Source organism: Egretta garzetta, unplaced genomic scaffold, assembly GCF_000687185.1.
Source record: "Egretta garzetta isolate BGI_Z169 unplaced genomic scaffold, ASM68718v1 scaffold56, whole genome shotgun sequence".
Taxonomy (NCBI): Eukaryota; Metazoa; Chordata; class Aves; order Pelecaniformes; family Ardeidae; genus Egretta; species Egretta garzetta.
In genome coordinates, this window is record NW_009260182.1 from 3,823,067 (window position 1) to 3,834,764 (window position 11,698).

Genomic DNA, 11,698 nt, shown 5'->3' on the forward strand with positions numbered 1-11,698 from the left:
ACTTTCTCTGTTTTAAGTCTCCTGTTCAGTTAGATCTTTTGCTGTTAGAATCAGAGTTGGGCTGTAGATTATTAGAGGCATAACTCAAGTTTATGTTGTTTTTTTTTTTGTTTTTTTTTTAATTCCCTGTATGTGCCCATTAAATGGAGAACTTTTGCATTCCATTTTGTCTGTTACACCTCAACAGCTTTTGTCAGGGACCAACAGGGCCGGCTGCCCTGTCTCACCACCCGTTGGGGCATCATCCTGCAGTACCCCCCAGCACAGTAATGGAGTAGGTTTGGCAACTGTAACCGTGTTCAGCCAAGAGTTGAGATTTGCAGACAAGCTTTGAAGCAGGTCAGAAGTGAAACTGGAAAAAGTCAGGTCTGTAGGTCAGGAACAGGGTGCATGAGGTACATGGCCAGGCATGGGCTCACTGCAGTGGAGCTCAGGCAAAGACAGCAGCAGAGTATGTGCATTTGATATGAAAAGAATTACAGAAAATGCGGTACACCCTTAACTAACATTTTGCTGCTAATACAGTATTTAGCAGCCTAGGAGCCTAACCCATGAGTAGTTTCTGGAAGCCACAATAAAAATAGAGCCTGATAAATGAAGTTCACTCTGCTAGAAAACAATGGTACTTGTCCTGTTTTTTAAAAAAAAAAAAAAAAAAAAAAAAGCTAAAGCCAAATAATTAATTCTGTTGTTTTAATGGAATCAGATTATAGAATTAGCCATTATTTTACATTTATCTTTTCCCTCAGGCCAATTATAGTAATTGGTGCTTTTTACTTAATGAATATGTTCCAAACCAACCCATCATTCTGGGATTAATGGTATGAGTTTTCTCTGTTTCACTCAAGACTAACTAAGATTGTCTGAGTCTCTAAAAATTGCAGAGATGAAGGAGGTGTAGGTAATACTCAGCTGCTTAGGCAATGTTGCTGCATTGCTTTAAGTCCCATTCCTGAAGCAGAACTGAGAATCATCTCCCATTTGTGATAACTGGTTGAGAAAGCTCACACCAAGCTTTTTTTTCAAAAATTTTGCAATTCTGTATGTGGTATTTTAGCTTGAACCTGTTACAGAACTAGTTTTATAATATCCACATCTATATAATATTACAAAAATTATATGTATTATACCAAAAATACATGTTAATGCAAAATAAATATTTTTTTTTTTCCTAGTAATGTTCTAAATTCAGGCAACTTGTAGAAATCTTGGCAGGAAGACCACCTGACAAAGCAAGAAACAAACAAACGTGCTGATGGTGCTGATGTATATGTGCAATACACAGAACGCATTCTTGCCCAGAACACCTTTACTGTAGTGTCCCTGGAGTTCTGAGGAGAAGATAAATCATTAGTTTTAGCACTGCTTGCTATTTAAATGTTGGAATATTCTGGTAATTTATCAAAATGTTGCTAGAGCTTTTCATTATAGGAGATCCCTAAAGCTTTGGACTCTCAAGGCCTGAAGGACTATAGTGAAAGTAGGCACAGTACAACTGGTGTTAATGGAGGTGCTTCTGCTTATGCCAGCTCTGGGTTTGGCATGCATATCCCCATTTAGTTAGGTGGTTTACCATGACTGTGGGACTGTGGTAAAAGCTTTAACAAGCCTGGAAAGTACTTCGTAAGTGTATAGAGGTGTTTGAAGTTGGACAAAACTAGAGTCAGAAAAAGCTATTAAATGATTATACATTTCTCTTTTTAACTTTATGAAAATGTTGACATCTCAAATATTTTCTGTGATCTTACAATGTACAAATAGCAACTCTGATATTTAACAAGGTGAATTTTCTCAGTTACCCCTAATTTCTCTATTTTAGCTTATTTTATTGTGATACAGTGTCCTCTGTAGCGCATGTTATAAGTATAATAAAAATGTACCCAGGAAAACAGTTTCAGAGAATCTCAGCTCTGCTCATCATTCTGCCATTCCTCAGTTCTTACAGTGGTATCCTTGTTCTCCACTTGAAACAAAGGGAGAAGAGAAAGGAATTTACAGTCACGTTCTATTACTCCACTTTATGTCTCTCTGTGCTTGAGTGACCACATTATTTCCTAAGCAACTAAATTGATTATTTTGGATAGATTATTCTTTTGGCTCCCATCACTGCTGCTGTGTCTCCTTGATAACTTTCTGCTGACCTCTAAGGGCTAATGCCAAACAGATGAAGTGGCAAGTTAGAGTTGGACAAAATAGAGAGAAGAAACAGAAAGCAAAATGTTGATGGACTTGGCTTCAGCTAATTATTGTCTTCTAGTGAAAAAATCATATATGTAATCCTATATTTATGGAATAAAAGTGTTTACAAGCTCTGAAAAAGTTTTGACAGCTTGTATTTCTTCAAGCTATTGTTTCATGTTGTCTGCAGTGTGAGGCGGATAACGCTGTATTAATTCACCTTTCCAGAGTAAATGGCAATGATAGTTGCCAAATCAAAGCTCAGATTTAGGATCCCAGTTCAGCAACAGATGATGATGCTAGGAAGCCATGGAGAACTCAGGCCCTAGTTATAGTTGATAAATTTGCATGTATTTTTAGTGTTATGGCGTCATTAATACAGAACGGCCTACAAGTAAAAACGTAGGTTTAACTTAGGCTGTATTTAAATTGCCAAGTCCTCAACAGCCTTAGTTTAAAAAATCATTTAATTTTCAAAGTGATTTTGTAGTGATAGTAGCTTTTCTTTCTGTAATACAAATGGGGAACCTGTAGCCTGGCTAAAGCTTAGTAATTTCTCATCATAAACTATTTTCTTCTCTTCTTCCATATCTTACCAGTGCTTTGCATTATAATTTATTTACCCCTATGCTCTATTTAACTTACTATCTATCAAAGGATTTCTTTGTTTTCTGCACCTTTTCATGATAAATTAATTTGGTTTGAAGCAAGGTGATTATGCTGCTTCTCTTTTCTATATGTTTCCAGCAGAAGATTGATGATCTAAAATGATGCAGTCAATCCATGGAAAAATACATGTGGTATTTTCTGGTTTTCATTTACCAGGATACAGTAGGCAACAAAGAGGAGGCAAAATTATTAAATTTAAATAAATATTATTGAATATTATTGAATTTAAATCTTTTTTTCTGATTTCTTTAGATCAGATTATATTTGGCATCCTCCAAACTCTAAATAAAAAGCAATGTTTGGAAGACAAACAAAAATCTAATAATATGAAGATAAGGCAATTGTTTTCTTTTGTGTGGGCTTTAGTTGGTGCTGCACACTAAAGCACAAGTCCTGTTGCAATCAATAAGTTGAATAGGAAGTGTTGAATAGGACTAATGAGTGTAATTAGGCTTCATTAGCAATGACAGAAGTTGCATATGCACTGAGGGGAGAATACAGTCCTGAGTGTTTTCTAGCTTTCCATTCAGTGGAACAGAGCATCGCGAAGTTTCATAATACGGGTCCCTATTATGTATGGCACTTACTGAATGAAATCAAATATGCCAAGCCACATGGTTTAGAGAAAACTGTTTGAGAGGAGCGCTGTTTTCCTTGTACGGATACCTTTCCTAAATGAACATGACACTTGTGTTAGATGAAGGTCATAGTTTGGTATGAAACGTGACTACTTGTCTACTCTAATCCTCTGCAGGTAATGCTTTTAACTGGAACTCTTTAAGGGCTTGCCTAATCTTAGGATATTTAGGTCAAGGTCTATTTATAAGAACTGCAACAAAGACCTTAGGGCCTCCAGCTGAAAAGCCTATTTAAAATACAAATAGATTTATGTTTGTAATCATTCATAACTATCAAAAACCTTAATTTTAAGAGAACATTACTATGAAAGCAACATCATACAATTTGAAAATATCAAACCATCCACATTACTATCATTACCTTGAAAGGGATATAATAAAATACTTCAATAAAACCCTCTAAATCTTAATTTTCAGCCATTATATTTTTGTTTCATTTTGTCATTCTTCTGTAGGGTAGTGAATTGAACTTCCTCTATTTTATTTTCCAGTCATTTCAGTTTATACTTGTTCTCTTGGTCTCAAGTTTCAAATTTGTATTCTAAAATATATGCTGGGTTTTTTTCCTTTTTCATGTAAGTAATTATTTTCTTTTCATGGTTTTAAACTTTTTTTCCCTCATCTTATCTAAAATAAGAGCATTCTATTCTGCAGTTAACTGACTATGCAATTTGGTTATCATGTCTTTTTATTTTGCAATTGTGGTAAAATGCAATAAAGTCATAGCTCTGATATGGAAGAGATGCAGACTGCAACTGCATAATGCAATGAATTTTAGTTTACTCTTCAGGTTAACTTTGACCATTGTGAGCTGTTCATACCCCTTTGTTTACAGGGTCCCCAACATATTATTTTAACATATACTTAGAGAACTTCGTAAAGTTTTTGCATGAATGAATCCTTGCAGTGGTGAACTACCAAAGAGATTAGGTCAGATGTGGATTTATTTAACTGAGTCTTGAAAGCCTTCAAGGACAGAGATTCTATAATCTCTCTGGGAAAACTGTTTCAGTGTTGCATTTTTTTTCCTAATGACTGGCAGTGGACGTGTTAGGATGATATTCAGCTTCCTGGTGAAATATTGCATTTCAAACAATATTTCGGTGTTTGAAAAGTAAGCACAATGCAATAAGTGCCTGACCACTCTTGTGTCACTCTTCTTGTATGTATTCTGATCCTTTTAATGTAAATGTCTAAAAAATCACAACAAAGAAAATAATGATTCAATGGGAATTCCAATCCTGATGAATGCATGTTTATCCCTTCAGTATGTTTATGTACCAAGTGAAATTATCAAGCTCTAGAAAGCTAAGGCTCTCCATTATTCCAAAGTAGTTGTTTTATTTTTTTTAAATTCGTTTATTTTACTGTAATATGGCTGAATGAGTTGTTGAATTCAGTTAAATGTTGTGAGTATGGAAATCTGACTGAGCGATTAATGGCTTAAAATTCTCTTGGCAGAAGTTTAAGTGTGGGTTGGAGGCAGAGGAAAAAAAATTAGTGAAAAACATAGTAGGGTGAGTGGAAAAAAGCCACAGGAGATTTTGAAGAAAGAACACAGAAGGAAAGAGATACCAATTAAAGCGAACACAGAATCAACATCATGTTGTCCATTGGGACATACTTTTTACACTTCTACAAGGATTTTTCTACCCCTCTAAAAAGGAATAAAACCAGAAGCTTCACCTCAATTAAGATAGCACATTTTTAACTGGCTGAATATCAACAAAAAATAAGGCATTAAAGGTGAGGAGCAAAGGCTTAGAAATTCAAATTGGTTTTACCAATCTGTAACATGACATACATGGGAAACCATGACTGACTCAAAGCTATATGTCATCAATTGTATTATCATCTCTGGAATCAAAATTGTTCTCTTTCTGCTCTGGAAGTCATTAGAGCACATTGAATCACAGTATCCACATCTCCCCTTTAAGCACTAAAATGGATTACCAAAACAGATTTAAATTGGAGATGAAGTAATGTCAATTAAGAAGCCCTGCAAATATGTTAGTGAGTTTATTTATGTTCTGGCAGACATCTTTTCCACTAATAGATGAAAAAATTCCCTTCTTCAATAGGACAGAAATGCTGGAGGCAAGTGTGTGATTAGAACTGAGGTTTTGGAAGACATATTCATGTTACAGTGCTTAGAGGTATGGATATGTATCAGGGCATGCTAATGCAAAGTTTTAAATACTGTAGCATCTTCATTTTTCTAAAACAATCTTATTTCTTGCTATCACATCTCCATTATTATTTTTGTTTTTAACATGTTTTAGGTGACAAAACTGTACAACTTTGCAGTGAACATCCATGTAGGATATTCATGTAGGTGGAGTAGCTTCCTGCATGTTTGTGTTGGGAAAAAAAGCCCAATACACACCTATTCCTATTCAAGTGTTACGCAGTTTCTTCCAAATAATTCTTTCTGTTTCAGTGAGAAATTTGGTATATAAAGTAGCATTTAGGAAGAAGGGTGACAGCCTTCAGCAGTTGAGTAATGTTCTTTGTTGCTTCTAATTTACTCTGTAAACCCACTGAGACACGTTGCCATTATTCAGTTTGGGTAACACCAATTGAATGTTACTTGTATTTTTATGTTACTTGTCCATTAGAACAGCACAGATGTTATTTTCAAGGCAGAATGAATCAGATCTGCTTTTTAAAGTTTAAGTGGTGGTATTGGGGTATCAAAGCTAAATTTATGAAAACCAGATGAGGTACTTTTGGCAGTATAGAAAGGGCAGATGGAGCTTAATATGCGTTAGGTGCCTGACAATTTATCTAGCTGCTTGGGAACTTTTTGTGTTGGGTACCATGCTGCCATGGAGCTGCTGTCATCTAAATCAGGTAAAATAGCTTAGCTATATGAAATTGGCTTGGATATGGCCTTGGATGGGGTCTAGATTATTGACATATCCTGAAAATTGACATGTCCTATTTAGTTGTTATTAATTAGGATCTTATTTTATAAAGGCTGATATTAGAGCACATCTGAAGTAAACTCCTGCCTACTGTTAATTAACAGTAGCAAAAAAAAAGCTATACTAATATTATAGTTATCTTTGCCAATATGTTTAGACTAGTCAAAGAAACACTCACCTGATTTGGCGAAGCACCTGAAGATGTTTTGACACAAAGATGGTGGTAAGGTTTTTGTCTCCTCCAGTTTGCAGGCTGAAATATCAGGGAGCTTGGGAGGTTTAGACATACTCCAAGGAGATTATGCTGATGCCTTTGCTTACATGAACTTTTAAAGCAACTACATCTCTGTGTGCCCAAACACAAAAATAACTTTCATTGAATCAAGTTCTTATGCAGCGTCTACTGTAAAAGAAATTGAAATGCCTCCTTACTGCTTTGTAATCAATTTAATCAGGTTTCCAGGTAAAATTTTCCTTAAAGAAAATGTATATTTCTCATTGCTGCTAAAATATGTGGATGTTGCCTGCTCTAAATAGAAGAATGGATCCTGTATCTATCACCATGTTTATTTGCCAGTGTTACCTTTGCAAATTCAAGTGACGCTTTGCTGTCTGTCAGGAGACTGTAGGGATCAAAATCATCCAGAGGAGGATGTTTACTGAAACTGGAAGGGAATGCATGGCTGATACCTAGCTGAAGCTATTTTGTTCTTGCTAAGGCTAACAAATAAGCTATTATGTGGGGAAAAAACTTTTTAGAGCTATTCTACTAGGTACACCCACATATTAGCACATACCAAGTGCCAGGCTTTATTAGTAATAAACATTCCCCAGGATTTTGTGAAGACTTGAGAGCCCAGATGAAAGAATATATCTGTTCTTAAGTAGAGCATGTGATAAACAGATTGGTTAAAATTCAAAATACAAAATTCAAAATTTTGTCATTAAGTCTTAAACTAGTCTGGGCTTTAGTGCCTTGCAAAACAAGTATTTGTCTGTCAAAGTTCAAAGCCTGTTTTACCTTTTTTAAAGTTAATGGAAACATCCTCTCTGCTTCTTTCATTTGAAGTTTGCTCTGTATCTTGAGTATGTTCAATAAAATGATCCTTATCCTCTGGTATTTTTAATAATAGTGGAATGCCAAGTCCTATATATTCAGCCAGCCCTGCACGGAGACTGAAACTGAGTAGTGCTTAGATCATTTGTATTAGGATGAAGCAGATGAGACTGTGCTGAGATTGTCGTGAAGGCTCTGCTTTTGAGTAAGCTGTCAGCTGTTGACTTTTTGAAAAGGGGATGGTCTTTTACTGTTCTGTGGTCAGGGTATATCTATGGTAATCCAAATGTTTTAAGGGTGAATAACTGCATTCAGATCTCGCTCTAGTGTGGTATGTCCCTGATACCTATCATTCCACTTTCCCGACCCATTTGTTAGTCATTCCATTAACTTCTAGCTTGTTTTCTTCCGTATGCTATTGCTTTTGTCATTAATTTTGCAGACTCTCTGCTACAAAGTTTTATCGAGAAGCATTGTAGCAGATGATAAGGAAGCAGTTCATCCGAGGTCACTTTAGCTTAGCTAAAGATGGCTGAAGAGCGGGAGACTTGGCAGCTTGACTTGCTGAATTTCGGAATAGTTTCGAATAAGGATTATCAAACGTTATTTGCAGGGAACATCTCATTCCCTTACCTATGCTCTTGTCCCACAAACTACTAGTGGACTTGCCTGTTTTCCTTGTCATCTTGTTGCACATCTTCATATCCTTAAGTTAGGACACTAAACTGCTCTTCCACCTGAAGCCCACCTGGATTTCCTTCCTTACTTTCCCGATGTCACTATGTCTGTGCATTCAGGTCCTGCCTTCCTAACTGTGTTTCTCCTAGCCCCGTGGACCACAGAAATGCCAGCTTGGCGTAGCTATGCATATGCTCCAGAAATTCACCACATCTCAGTCCAGGGCTGGTATCTATCTGTGTGCAGTCGCTGATCCATGGCCCAGACAAGTATGCCTACCCAAATAATTACTGCGTACAGGGAGGTGTTTCCTGTGTGGAAGCTCTTTTGTGAAAGGCACAGTGAGCATGTTTGCCACACCCAGTTACGACCAGTTAACAGGTAGTGGGGAAGCGGGGAGCTGGGTAAGAATCTCCACACTGGCAGAGTCAGACGCTGTCCCTAGGCATGCAGAACGGCCCAGGCATACCTATTTAGGGTGATCTACATGTGCAGCACAAAACTTTTGTACCTAAAAGTCTGAAGAACATCTTTCATGAAGAAGAAAATGTCTGTGGAAGAACTGTGGGAGAATGTAAAGCAATAACAGAATCACACAGAATCACAGAATCGTAAGGTGTGGGAGAATGTAAAGCAATAAAAGAAAGGAGAACAGAATCTGACAGGAAAAAAACACCAACGGAGGAGACGAGAATAGGCTGCCCCTTCTTTCTAGTTCGTGGAATGTAATTTTAGTGGCATAGGTGCTAAAAGTGAAAAATTCTGTAAATATTTTTGCTTTTTAAAGTTTTATAAAAGTTTGGAAGATATTTGCTCGTGTATGCTGAAGTTAGTTACTGCTTGACAGGGACATTACATTAGAATAATGGCTATTCAGTCTAAATTCGTGTTGGATCTCTCAGAGGAGTTGAAACTTTAATGTCACTCCAAAGACCACAAAATCAAATCAAATTAGTTTCTCTTTGCCCTTGTACCAGCTATGCAGATTTCATAAAAAGGCATACGCTGAGGCAGAACGTAGTTACGGTTTCATTCACATAATGGAAAGTGATCTTTTTACATTATACATTAATTGCCTTGTTATGTTGTGACACCAGAGTGGAGCTAAGAACAATGAGCCAAACCTGATAATGTACTTTCTGTTTTGTCACTTTTATTCATAAGATTCTTTGGAAGGTTTTATTTGTTTTCCTTCCCCCAACAGCACTTTCCAGTGTTTGCTTTGGGAACAAAGCAGTAAACACTTAAAACCGTGAATTTTAATAAGTTCATTTGCAAACTGGAAACTCACTGAGGAAGTTAGTTATTGCTAGTTAGTAAATCAGCAAGGCCCTTGAGAGGAAGATATATTTCCAGATGGATAATACTTTTAACACAACTAAGCAGCTGCACTTTGAAACAAAGTAGAGATGGTAAAAGAATCATTAGACTGATGGAAATAGAGAGTAGGCCAGGTCATTTTTGTGACATTGGACAAGTTGGTGCAATTAAGGTTGCATTTGATACTATTTTGGATTTTGCACAAAGCAATAAATAATTTCATTACTTAATAAATAACATTTACCTTTTAGAATACAATAATTTCTGAAAGAAAACTGCAAATATATTTTTGAAATGGTTGAAATAATACTTTGAGTTTCTTTTCTGCTCCAAATAATGCAGAAAAATACTTGCAGGTTTTCATAACTTTGCACCAAATGTGTATTTTTTTGAAGGAAAAAAATTGGACAAAACCAGTTTATCCAGTTGAATGCAAAAGGACAATACTTTATGCTGTAAGATTTACCTTTAACCATAGTTTAAATAAGCTTTCTGAACTGAATGATGCTGATAAGTCTGACTCTCTATTCCTAAGTGGAAAAAATAGCATATAAGTATTTTTTCATTCATTTTTCAAGTGTTGTTAAATGTTGGTTTTTGCTCTCTATCTGTTTGTGTGCACCAGTTTTTTAGATATTTGGGACCCTAATCTGTTAAGATACCTGAGCATGTGTCCCATTTTGACACTCTTGAACATGCACAGTTTCCATCATCAGTGGCTTCTAAGCTTGAAACTTTTTGTCTGTATCTGTTTTATATTTATTATTTTCATATCACTCAGTTTACAGGCTTCTTCAAACTATAATACCAAGAAATCATACAAAACTATCAATGAAAACATGCAATATAATTTATCTGAAAAAAAAAAAGGGATTTGATTAAGATAATCACTTTTGGTTGATCGGTAATGAGGGGAAAGTTGCTTCCATACGGTGTAGAAAAATATACATGGATGTATTATAAACTAGAGTCCATGAAATTGCGACTAAAGGAGCTCTCAAGCTCATGCCTAATACAGCTTTATTGCAGTGACATTAAAACGCTGACTAATGCATGCTGCTACAGTGTTGATCATTAAAACTAAAGAGCTTGCATTTGTCATACTGCTGAAAAATAGGATAATGAAACCAGATGAGTGTGAGTTGTTGGTTCAAACTGGAGTGTGATTTGTTACAGGGAAAAAGATAATCCAGGTTCTCTCAAGTTCTTGAAGTGGAATTGAAAGTGAAGTGAATTTTAAGCCAAACATGCAATGGGCAGAAGAAATTAAAAATAAGCATAAAGCTAATCTTTTCTGAAAATGTTTGTATGATTTTAAAACAAGTTCAGTTTTCAACACAATCAAGGTTAATTGCGGTCCTCTAAGAGGAAGTTCAAGTGTAATAGGTCACAGATTCAAAACACATCTTGCTGACCAGCGGAGAACAACCTGGCTCTTTAAACAAAGTGCCAGAACAATTTTTGAAGTACACTATTCATGCAAAACTTGTATGGCCTACTTTTCAACTGTGTCAGCCCACATGGTGTGAAAGAAATAGTGTGAAGAAAATGTGCATGCTATAAACAGAAAAATTTAAGAGGTGTGGGATTTTAAAGCTAAACGGAAGTTAATGTATACACTGGGCATATTCCATTACTTCTTGTTTAGCTCTGTCTGTGCTTTGCTTCCTGCCTTTCCCCAGACACAGCTTTCTTCCTTCTGTGCCAGAAAGAGGGCAGTGGATCTAAAGTACAGAGTATTCTATCTCCTTCCAGCAGGGCCCCCCAACTATGCAGTTAGAAATTTAGCCTCAAAGCTGTGGAATTACTTGTGATACTGAACCTCTAGTGCATATAGTGTTTAAACAGAATTGTTGTTTATGGAGAACTGAATAATAGGCTAGGGGAAATGTTCTGCCTTGTGCTAGAGAAAGACCTCTAGAATTAAAATGCAAGAAAGCATCTTAGAAAATTCTGAGACCTAGATACTGAAAGATGATCATCTCACAGAAATGGAGGCAAATGCAAGGAAATTGTGGTGTTCCATGTTTTTGTGGTGGGTTGAGCTTGGCTGGATGCCAGGTGCCCACCAAGCCACTCTATCACTCCCCCTTTGCAACTGGACAGGAGAGAAGGCTTGTGGATCAAGATAAGGACAGGGAGAGATCCCTCAGTTCATCACATGCTCTCTGCTGCTCCTTCCTCCCCAGGGGAGGACTCCTCACACTCTGCCCCTGCTCCAGCCTGGGGGC

General features: G+C 36.5%; 1 protein-coding gene across 4 annotated transcripts in view; it reads left to right on the plus strand.

The window, feature by feature from the left end:
* The window catches only part of KCNMA1 (potassium calcium-activated channel subfamily M alpha 1), a 502,288-nt gene that overhangs the window by 199,657 nt on the left and 290,933 nt on the right, over positions 1 to 11,698 (plus strand). The window lies entirely within an intron of this gene.